The sequence below is a fragment of the Delphinus delphis genome, chromosome X, assembly GCF_949987515.2.
Source record: "Delphinus delphis chromosome X, mDelDel1.2, whole genome shotgun sequence".
NCBI lineage: Eukaryota > Metazoa > Chordata > Mammalia > Artiodactyla > Delphinidae > Delphinus > Delphinus delphis.
In genome coordinates, this window is record NC_082704.1 from 13492469 (window position 1) to 13503792 (window position 11324).

Sequence of the window (11324 nt, forward strand, 5' to 3'; positions counted from 1 at the left end):
TCTGCTCTCATTCATTGCCTTTTTCTTGCTTTGGGCTTTAAAGCCTTTTCGTGGTTTCGTCTAATCTTTTTCTAAACCACATCCAATCCAAACTCCGTCACGTTTTCAAGACTATTGAAATGCGCATGCTTCGTTATGGTCAGGACTTTTAAAAAGCTGTCTGCATGAAGCTGATTCACGAAGACCTCATCCCAATTTTCACAAGGAGGACTGGCCTAAATTAATACCTTAATAGTCTCTCTCAAAATGCCTGTTCACCATCACACTGAATATCTCTGTAGCCTCTGTATAAGTGTTTAAGGAACCCAGCAGATTCATATACACTGAGCAAATGTCTACCTGCATGATCAAGGAAGAAAAGTAAGTCTGAGAGACACTAGGTTATTGGATTGCATCATGATTTTATCAACAATATAACCATGCATGGATATGAATGCATAAAAAACACCAGGGCAGATATATATCAAATTACGGAACATTGTTTACTCTGGTTAAGGCAGTAGGAAGGAGGACATACTTTTTATTCTCCATGTATATGTATGTATATCCATATGTATATCTATAAGTATTACTTGTATAATGCAATAAAAATTATTTGAAAAAGAAGGGGCACAGGAATATAGACTTATGCTTTATAGAAACCCTTTGTTCCAGACTGGATCCAGCGTCATTCATTTGCAGAACCTGTTTCCTCCAATCATTTCTGAAACCTCTCCTTGGCCTCATCTCATTTATTTTTAACATTTTATTTTGAAATAATTATAGACTCACAGGAAGTTGCACAAATAGAACAAAAAAGACATTGTGCCTTTCACCCAGCTTCCCCAATGGTGGCATTTTCTATAGACAGAGTATAATATCAAAACCAGGAAACTGACACTGGTATATTACTCTTGACTAGACTACAGGCCTAATTCAGTTTTCACCATTTTTCTAACCTGCATTAATTCGTGTGTGTGTGTGTGTGTGTGTGCATGTATAGCTCTAGCAATTTTTTTTTTTTTTTTTTTTTTTTTGCGGTACGCGGGCCTCTCACTGTTGTGGCCTCTCCCGTTGCGGAGCACAGGCTCTGGACACGCAGGTTCAGTGGCCATGGCTCACGGGCCCAGCCGCTCCATGGCATGTGGGATCTTCCTGGACCAGGGCACGAACCCGTGTCCCCTGCATCGGCAGGCGGACTCTCAACCACTGCGCCACCAGGGAAGCCCAGCTCTAGCAATTTTATCCCATGTCAGGATTCATGTAACCACTACTACAATCAAGATACAAAAATATTCCATCACCACAGAAGAACTGCTTTGGGCTACCTCTTTGTACTTACTCAGCAACCCTGTAGATATTTTGTTAGAGTTACATCTATCTCATTTCCTTTAGAGTGGCTGTAAGTGGTACTGTGTGTTTAATTTTGGTTTCCACATGTTCATTGTTAGTATATAGAACTGCAATTGATTTTTTAATTAAAGCTTTTCTTTTGAGATAATTGTAGATTTACATACAATTGCAAGAAAAAATAGAGAGGTCCCATGTACATTTTACCCAGTTTTCCACAGTGGTAGCATCTTTCAAAACTGCAGTACTGTACAATATCAAAATCAGGACATTGACACAAATCTATCTATCTTGTTCAGATTTCCCCAGTTTACTTTGTGTGTGTGTGTGTGTGTGTGTGTGTGTGTGTGTTTAGTTCTATGCAATTTTATCACGTGTGGATTCATGCATCCACCATCATACTCAAGATATAGAACAGTTTCATAACTGTCAGGATCCCTTGTGTTGCCCTTTTTTGGCCACACCCACTTCCTTCCTGCCCTTCCTCCTTAATGCCTGGCAATCACTAATCTGTTGTCTATTTCTATAATTTCGTCTTTTTGAGAATGTTATACAAATGGACTCATACAGTATGTAACCTTTGGGGATTGGCTTTGTCACTCAACATCATTCTTTGGAGAGTCATCCAATTTGCTGGGAATGTCGTGTCGATAGTTCACTGCTTTTATTGCTGAGTTAGTATTCCTTGGGATGGTTGTACCATAGTTTGTATACCACTTACCCAGGAAGCACACCAGAGTTTCCAGTTTTTGGCTATTAGGAATAATGCTGCTGTGAATATTTGTTCACGGGTTACTGTGTGAACAAAAATTTCTATTTATCTGGGATAAATGCCCAAGAGTGCAATTGCTGGGTTGTATGGTAAGTGCGTGTTTAGTTTCATAAGACTCAGCTAAACTTTTCCATCGTGGCTGTAGCATTTTACATTCCCATCAGCAATTTGTGAATAGATCCAGTTTCTCTTCATACTCATCAACATTTGGTATTATCACTATTTTTTATTCTTGACATTCTGATAGGTGTATAGTGATATCTCATTGTGGTTTAATTTATATTTCTCTAATGGCTAATAATGGTGAAAATCATTTTATGTGCTTATTTCTATCTGTATGTCTTCTTTAGTGAAATGTCTTTTGTCATGTTCTAATTGAACCGTTTGTTTTTTGTTTTTTTTTAATATAAATTTATTTATTTATGGCTGCGTTGGGTCTTTGTTGCTGCGCGCGGGCTTTCTCTAGTTGCGGTGAGCGGGGTCTACTCTTTGTTGCAGTGTGCGATGCGGTGCGCGGGCTTCTCATTGTAGTGGCTTCTCTTGCTGCAGAGCACGGGCGCTAGGTGCGTGGGCTTCAGTAGTTGTGGCTCGCGGGCTCTAGAGTGCAGGCTCAGTAGTTGTAGGCTCATGGGCTTAGCTGCTCTGCGGCATGTGGGATCTTCCCAGACCAGGGCTCGAACCCGTGTCCCCTGCGTTGGCAGGCGGATTCTTAACCACTGCACCACCAGGGAAACCCTGAATAATTGCCTTCTATCAGCATTCATCGTCATGCTTGTGGTCAGACATATGCTGAAACTTAAACTTATTCCAGTAGTCACCTTCATGCATCTTTTTTTAAATTGAAGTATAGTTAATTTACAATGTTTTGTGTTAATTTCTACTGTATAGCAAAGTGATTCAGTTATAGATATATACATTCTTTTTCATATTCTTTTCCATTATGGTTTATCACAAGATATGGAATATAGTTCCCTGAGCTATACAGTAGGACCTTGTTGTTTTATGCTTCTTAACTCACCTGAATGTTGCCCTTATTCCAACAGGCATCCTCTTGGTAGTTGTGTCACACTGAACCTTAACTTGTTCCATCAGTAATATTCTAGATTGTTGACACTCTTTAAATATTAATCTTATTCCAGTGGCTGTGCTAATGTTTGTTGGTGTCACATTGAACTTTAACTTTTCCACGACTCATCTTGTTTGTGTTGGCTTGGTGAACCTTAACTTTCTTCCAGCAGTCAACTGAATGCTTGATCACACATCATAGCAAGACATGAGTCTACCAGCCATCTTCACGCATTTTGTCTCATACTGAATCTTGAGTTGGTTCCAGCAGTCATACCATGTTTGCCATCCCACACTCAACCTTAACCTCATTCAAGCAATCATGTTTCTGACAATGTTTGACACTTAACCTTAACCTTATATCAGTGGTCATCTTCACGTTGGTTGACTCATACTGAACAGTAACGGAATAGCAGTGGTCAGCTTCATGCTTGATGTTTTTCAGTAAACCTTATCTGTATTCCAGTGGTCTTCCTCATAATTATAGTCTCACACTTAACTGACCTTTATTCCAGAGGCCATCTTCTTGCTTGTTGCCTCACACTGAAGCCTAATTATTTTTGTAATCCATCCACTTGCTTATTGTTGCACACTGAACCTTAACCTTATTCCAGCAGCCATCTTCATACACATCGTCACCCTTTCAATCCTAACCATATTTCCACAGTCATTTTCAGGTTGGTGGTCTCATCCTGAACCTTTATTGAAGCAGTCACCAACATGTTTGTCAGGTCACACTGAACCGCGTGTACCTTAATTCTAGCAGTCAGCAACAGGCCTGTTTTCTCCCATTGACTCTAAGTTTATTCCAGCACTCATCTTCTAGATTTTGTCCCACACTGAAGAATAACCTTCGTCCAGTGTTTATCTTTCTGATTGCATCTCACACTGGGCCTTTTAACCTTCTCCCAGGAGTCATCTTCACGCTCTTGTCTCACTCTTATCCTTAACAATAATCCATCATTTTCGTGGTGGTTGTGTCACACTGAACGTTATCCTATTGCTGCAGTGACCTTCCAGCTTGTCATCCTCTAAGCCTTTACCTAATTCCAGCGTCATGTTCAGGAATCCTGTGGCACACTGAGCTTTATACTTATTTCCCTGGTGATCTTCTTTCTCGTCGCACACCAAACTCACCTCATTCAGCAGTCAGCTGGATGCTTTTGGTCTCACACTGAAGAATAAATTCTGCCATTCATTGTTATGCTTCCTGCACCAAACTGAAACGTGATCTTATTTGAGCAGTCATCTAATTGCTTGCGTTGCCTAGTGAACCTTGACCTCATTCCAGCAGAATGAGGATTGAAGATTCCAATCCAATCTTCAGGATTGTTTTTTCACACTGAACCATAACCTTTTCCCAGTGAAAATTTCCTGTTTTTGTCTCACACTGAACAAATAGTTGTCTTTGCGCTTGCGGTTTCAGCCTGAATCTTAAACTTTATTCCAGCGGTCCCCTTTATGTGTGTTGTTTCATGCTGAACCATAGAAGATCTATATTCCTGTTACCAAATACTGAACCTTAACTTTATTCCAGGTGTCACTTATGCTTGTTGTCTCACTCTGAACCTTAATATAATTCATGTAAGTCATCTGAAAAGTAAATGTGACTGTATCTGTTTGGTGCTTAACATTTAAAATAAAATGATCTGTCCAATTGCTATAGTTTTAAAAAGTAGATCATTTTTCCATTCTCTTTTAGGAAAAAAGTGCAGCACAAAGTAACTCAGTAGAAAGTAGTGAAAACAGAATTACATTTCAAACATAATTTTGAAATCAAATGTGCTTATTTTAGGTTAGTATGTATGATATGTAATTGTTGGTAACAAAACCAACAAGAATGAAATACAGACATTTACATCTTATCATGTTTGCGTGCATTAGAAAGACAACATAAAACATGTTGAAAACTTTCATGAGGGGTAGATATAACATATAAATAGGAAAAACTGTCCCTTGTTTATTTTTACCCCCAGTTTTCTTCTATATTCAGTAATAATTTTTGTTTTTTACTTTTCAATAGTATATGACAGCTACCAGTGCAAATGTCTCACTTTAACATTCACTTTTAATTTTATATACACAGGTTAGGTATTAATGATGCCTAACCTAACACTGTATCTTACACGCTGTATTGCGCTGGCTAGTCTGATATATGGTAGTTGGTACTGCCATGGTAGTCAGGCTAGGGGACATTCCTTGGTCCTCTGCATTTTATTCCTCAATCTTGGGAACACTAGGCACATCAGAGAAAAGTTCATTCAGTATTTTTCTATAAAGGGTCTTCGTGAAAGGATTCCTCTACGAGATTCAATCACACCTTCTGATTCTGCAGACTCATCTGTCTCTGCAATCGCTGCTGTCTGAACAGTTTGTATTCGTGGTGACTGAATAACCGATGGCTGTGGTGTCTCATTTATTATTCCCTGGGCATGTACTGTTTGGCCAGAAGGTGACAGCACTAGAGTGACAGCTGGGGAGGCTCTTCTGGTGCCTGACGCAGCTACAGAAACATGAGCTAAACCAGGGATTGAATTTTGACTAGTCTGAGTCTGCATATGAGCAGATTCACTCTGCCACAGAATCTGTTACACCTGTTACAGAATCTGTCACACAGAATCTGATCCATCCTGCTGGGATTCAACTGTTTCCATGGTCAGTTGCCTTCTTTTTTTTTCCTGCCACATTTGTTCATTATTAAGACATTTGCCATTTGCAATCAATGCTTTGCCCCTTCCCCGTTTCCTTCTTCATTTATCCTGCTGCGATGTGATTTCTGCAGTAGCCCTGGTCACTGATTACGGACGGGAGGGTGTGGAGATGAGGAACCCACTGCCCCTTGGGAGGCGCGCCACTGCCCAGCAACCCGGTGAAGGTGGCCCTGTGTCGGCCGCACTCAGCTCTGACGTGCAACCGCGCTTCCCCGCTGAGCCAGGACCCCGAGCAGTCATTTTTATGCTGTTGTCACACACGACATTAACATTATTCAAATCTTTGTCTTAATGTTTTTTGTCTCCTGACCAGTAACAGTTCCAGGTATTATCATCATTCTCATTGTCTCCCAATAAACCTTAAACTTACTCCACTGAACACCCTTATACTTATCTCATTTTTAACTTGAACTTATCCCAAGGCCAGCTTCATGCTGGCCTTACCCTTTTTCAGGATGGTCGACTTTGAATCCTAATGGGCATTTGTAGATGAAACTGAATGCCTGGCTCTCTCCCAGATCAGGTCTCCAGACTGGCTGCTAAACCCCTACTACTCCTCAGTGCCTAAGAGGGCACATACCCGTGGGCTGCCTCAAAGGCAGGAAAAGGTTAGGTTACAAAGATGGCACAGGCAACTATACTCCAATTAAAGAAAAAAACAATAACAAAGATGGCACAGGCTTGGGATCAGGACAACTACCAAACCCTGAACCAAACTACTGATGTAGTTTCAAATCAAAAGAAAGACACTCAAATCCTACAAGTCCACTTTAAAGCATGTATTGTTTGCTCCTTAGGGGAGCAACGTCATCACACTATAAGGTGCGGACAAGGGGAAACCTTGCAATTCATTTTGTAGAGTGGAATGCAGAGTGGTAAGCAACGCCCCTTTGAGGCAAAGCTGGTGCCCCTCCAAGAAGGTCAGACTGACAGCTGTGTTCAGACAACCAACAGCCAATGGCTTTTAGCAGAGAAGAAAGGAGAGTGAGCCATTTTCTTGAGGGTAAATCAACTTCTCCATATTAAAGCTGTTAGGCAGCTAAATCTAGTAGCGACGTGCACCTTTACTATGACCAAATGACTTCTACTAAGAGGCTTCCTGGCATCACATAGAATTGAACTTTCAGTCCCACCTTTACCAATATGGGTGACCTCTCCCCGTGTATATGGGTCTTGGTACAGCTATATATATTAATCCAAGAGCTAGCTGATGCTCTTAATCTCAGTGGCCTTTAGAGAGGTGAATCGGAATGTAGTGGTGTGGGAAAGTTAAGATAATGCTCTCTAAGTGGAAAACCAGACTCCAAAGCTTGGAGATTCTTTTCTTTTTCTTTCTTTTCCTGGCCGCGCCCCGCAGCTTGCGGGATCTTAGTTCCCCAACCAGGGATCGAACCTGTGACCCCTGCAGTGGAAGCGCAGAGTCCTAACCACTGGATTGCCAGGGAATTCCGGAAGCTTGGAGATTCTATTGTTCAGAGTTCAGTGTGTGAAGAAGGAGGTCTGAATGGAACCCGAAGCTTGCTGAGCTGGACAGGGGAAGCAGCCTGGCTTGACTTAATCGCTCTCAGGCAAGGTGCTGCACACACAACACAGGGAGATTTCTTTAACTTCTAGAGCTCTTCAGCAGCTGGAGTAGTTGAAGGATAAGCGTGAAGTTGCATGAAGAAGGGTGGTCCGGCTTCTCTATTTCATGCTTTTGACTTCTCTAGGGGCATCCAATCTGGGTCAGTGTATGTAGAAGTCAGAGCAGGGGCTTTGGTAAGACTGAGCCGAAAGGTATTGTGTTTTGAAAGGGAGTATGAAGAAGCAAGTGGTTTAAGGGATATAAAGTGTGGTGTGAAGTACAGAATATTATTCATCCTGCACAATCTTCCTGTAAGCAGCTCTTTTGCCCCTTTTCTGTTTGTCTATCTCTGTTTCCCCTCAGACCTTAGTTATAAAAATGAGATCACTAGGTAACGTTTAACCTAACTCCTGACTTATGCTCTTCTGAATGTACACCATGCCTTCCCTAACGTGTTGAGTCATTTCCTGGATTCTAAGGAGTAAGAATGAAGAATTAAATAGTTGAAGAATGACTGACCCTCTACTCCTAATTTCCCCATTAGCAAATTTGCAGGTGAACCACGTGGACAAGATAGCATCCAAAGGAAGACCACGAGTCAGCAGATCTGCACGCAACAGAAAAATGACGAAGAATCTGACCCTCTACCTTAATGATTAACTGAGATTATTTCCCCTTTTTCCCTTTAAAAACTTTCATGACTGAGCAGAGTCTTTGGGGTTGGTTTTGGAATTCCACCTTCTCCCTGGGTAGCCGGTTTCCTGATTAAAGCAACATTTCCTTTCCAACCAACTCTTGTCTCTTTAATATTGACTTTTCAAGTGGTGAACAGCCGAACCTGAGTTCGGTAACATTCCCTTTAGCACTAAGCACTTCAAAATGCAGGCCACAGTGAAAGGTTAAGACAGCAGTAGGAGTATCCAGGAGAGGGAAGACCACGGACGGACTCATCATTGTTGTGTTGAAAGGAAACTCTGAGTGCAGCAGTAAGTGGTTGCATACAATCAACCTGGACTACTAACGTTGTTTCTAAAAAATATCTAGAGGAATTCTTCAGTGACTCAGGAGTTATATATATTTTGAATGTAAACTGGTTCTCTAATATATGAATCAGGTTTCCAGGTAATCCTTGGAAATAAAATTTTGTTTTTGAAAATCAGTGTATCATGTTGGAGATTGTGATGGGCTTCACTCACTCAGAGGAAAGATGACATTTTAATACCTTCTGATCCTTAAAAAATGTGAATCTAGGCCATGCTAGACCTCTGAGAAGTCCTGTTTGACAATGCAAGCTGAAAAAGACTAGATAATGACTAACTTACACATCACTTTGGTGAGAAGAGAACTTAACCCCCCCACCCCCAATCCCAGTAGTTGAATTTCCAGAAATGGGGAACTAAGCTGATTATTAATGCTGAAGAAAGACTAAGAGATGAGCTGTCTTCTCATCTGTTCCATATCTGTTACAGAGGACTCAAAAAGAAGCAGGAGCTGCCCAAGGCTTAAGTGTAAGCTTTGGTTCTTTTTAAGAATGTTCAGTTTATACACTGGGCTAGAAATGAGAGAGGGTTGCAGAAAGAAAGAGCATGCAGTTTCCTGGAAGTGCCTAAGACGGTTTCTTTTCAGAATGTTATGGTGATGCAGGTGCAAGAGGGCAAATCTTCATGTCTCTGTTCACCCACCTGATGGTGAGCCAGTTGGGCACTGATTCACCTGTATGTTCCCTAGACAACCTCGCCAGCACACTGGGAAACAATCCCTGCTGATTCAGCAGGGCCACTGTTGCAAAAACCTCAAAGTGCCCATCGCAGGTTCTCGCTGCTTTCAGGACAGACCACTGTGGAATCCCGAGGGAGAGCTTTCTCAGCCTGGCTGGGAAAGGCTAAGTCTCTCCGAGGTCTTTTAGCCTCCTGCTTTTAGGGCCAGCCTTGATAGCTGCACAGCTGTTAAGAATCGCCATACAACATCCATAAAATGGACCCAATAAAACTCTTACCAAGGGAATGGGGAGTACAAACTTGCAGGGGGGCCGAACGGGGAGCAAGGCAATCTCCTCTAAGTTACTGCCTCTTCACACACACCAAGGGCATTGCCAAAGGCATTAAAGTAATTTAGAGGTCCAAGACTGTATTCGAAATTTGTGCCTTACAAATAGAATCCTGATTCTCTAGGGTTTTTAGGACACTTAGCAAATTCTGTCAAATATGTGTCTTTTTAAAAAACCTAAATGAACTTTAAATGTAGAAATAGAGTGAACCTCATTTTCCGATCACAGGGCAGGAGAACCAAAAATTAAGAGGAAAATAGCAATATTGTACAGTTCTTGGGTCAAAGAGGAATTATAATGAAAACTGTGACAATAAATAATTTTGAAGTCATCAATAATAACATTGTGACGGTTAATTTTATTGCCAACTTGACTGGGCTAAAGGATTCCCAGATAGCTGGTAAAACATTATTTCTGGGCATGTCTGTGAGAGTGTTTTCAGAAGAGATGTGCATTCATTCCGTGACTGAGTAAAGAGTTCCGCCCTCACCGATGTGGGTGGGCATCGCCCAATCTGTTGAGAGCCTGAATAGAACAAAAAGGCAGAGGAAGGGCGAATTCTCTCGCTCTCTTCTTCAGCTGGGATGTCCACCCTTTCCTGCCCTTGAACATTGGAGCTCCTGGTTCTCTGGCTTTTATTTATTTTTTAAATTTTTATTGGAGTATAGTTGCTTTACAATGTTGTGTTAGTTTCTGCTGTACAGCAAAGTGAATCAGCTACACGTATACATATATCCCCTCTTTTTTGGATTTCCTTCCCATTTTGGTCACCACAGAGCACTGAGTAGAGTTCCCTGTGCTATACAGTAGGTTCTCATTAGTTATCTATCTCTGGCTTTTAGACTCAGGGACCTACACCTGCAGCTCTCCCCCCATCCCCCATTCTCAGGCTTTTGGACTTGGACTGGGAGTTAAACCATTGGCTCCCCTGGTTCTTACATCTTCAGACCTGGACTGAATTACACCACCAGCTTTCCTGGTCCCCCAGCTTGCAGACGGCAGATTATGGGATGTATCAATCTTCATAACTGTATGAGTGAAGTTCTATAATAAATCGAATTTTATATATATATAAATACATACACATATGTATATGTATGTGTGTGTGTGTATATATATATATATATATATATATATATATATATATATATATATCCATCTACCCATCCTACCTGTTTCTCTGGAGAATCCTGGCTAATAGAAGCATTATATATAAAAAGTATGGAATGTGACTAAAGACATATTTAGAGGAAAATCCATAGCCTTAAATGCTTTTATCATTAAACAACAAATACTTAAGATACGATATGCTGGATATTTATTGAAAGTGTACACTGTGTGAGGCCTGAAAAACATATATTTCATTTAATCTTCATAGTACTTATGAGGTGGGTACCGCGTTTTGCTATTCGTAATACTTAGGAGGTACGTACTATATTTTGCCCTTATCTTTTTGAAATGCTCAGAAGTATAATTAGGCACATCCACACAATGTTTTAACTATGATATGTTTCCAAGGACTATTTCACATAATTCTTTTTTTTTTTTTTTTTTTTGCGGTGCGCGGGCCTCTCACTGTCGTGGCCTCTCCCGTTGCGGAGCGCAGGCTCAGCGGCCATGGCTCACGGGCCTAGCCGCTCTGCGGCATGTGGGCTCCTCCCGGACCGGGGCACGAACCCGTGTCCCCCGCATCGGCAGGCGGACTCTCAACCACTGCGCCACCAGGGAAGCCCTCACATAATTCTTGATTCAATGCCACAAATATTTATTAGTGCTTATTATATACAAGACACTATGACAAAGAAATGAATAATAGATGTTCTCTACCCTGTAAAA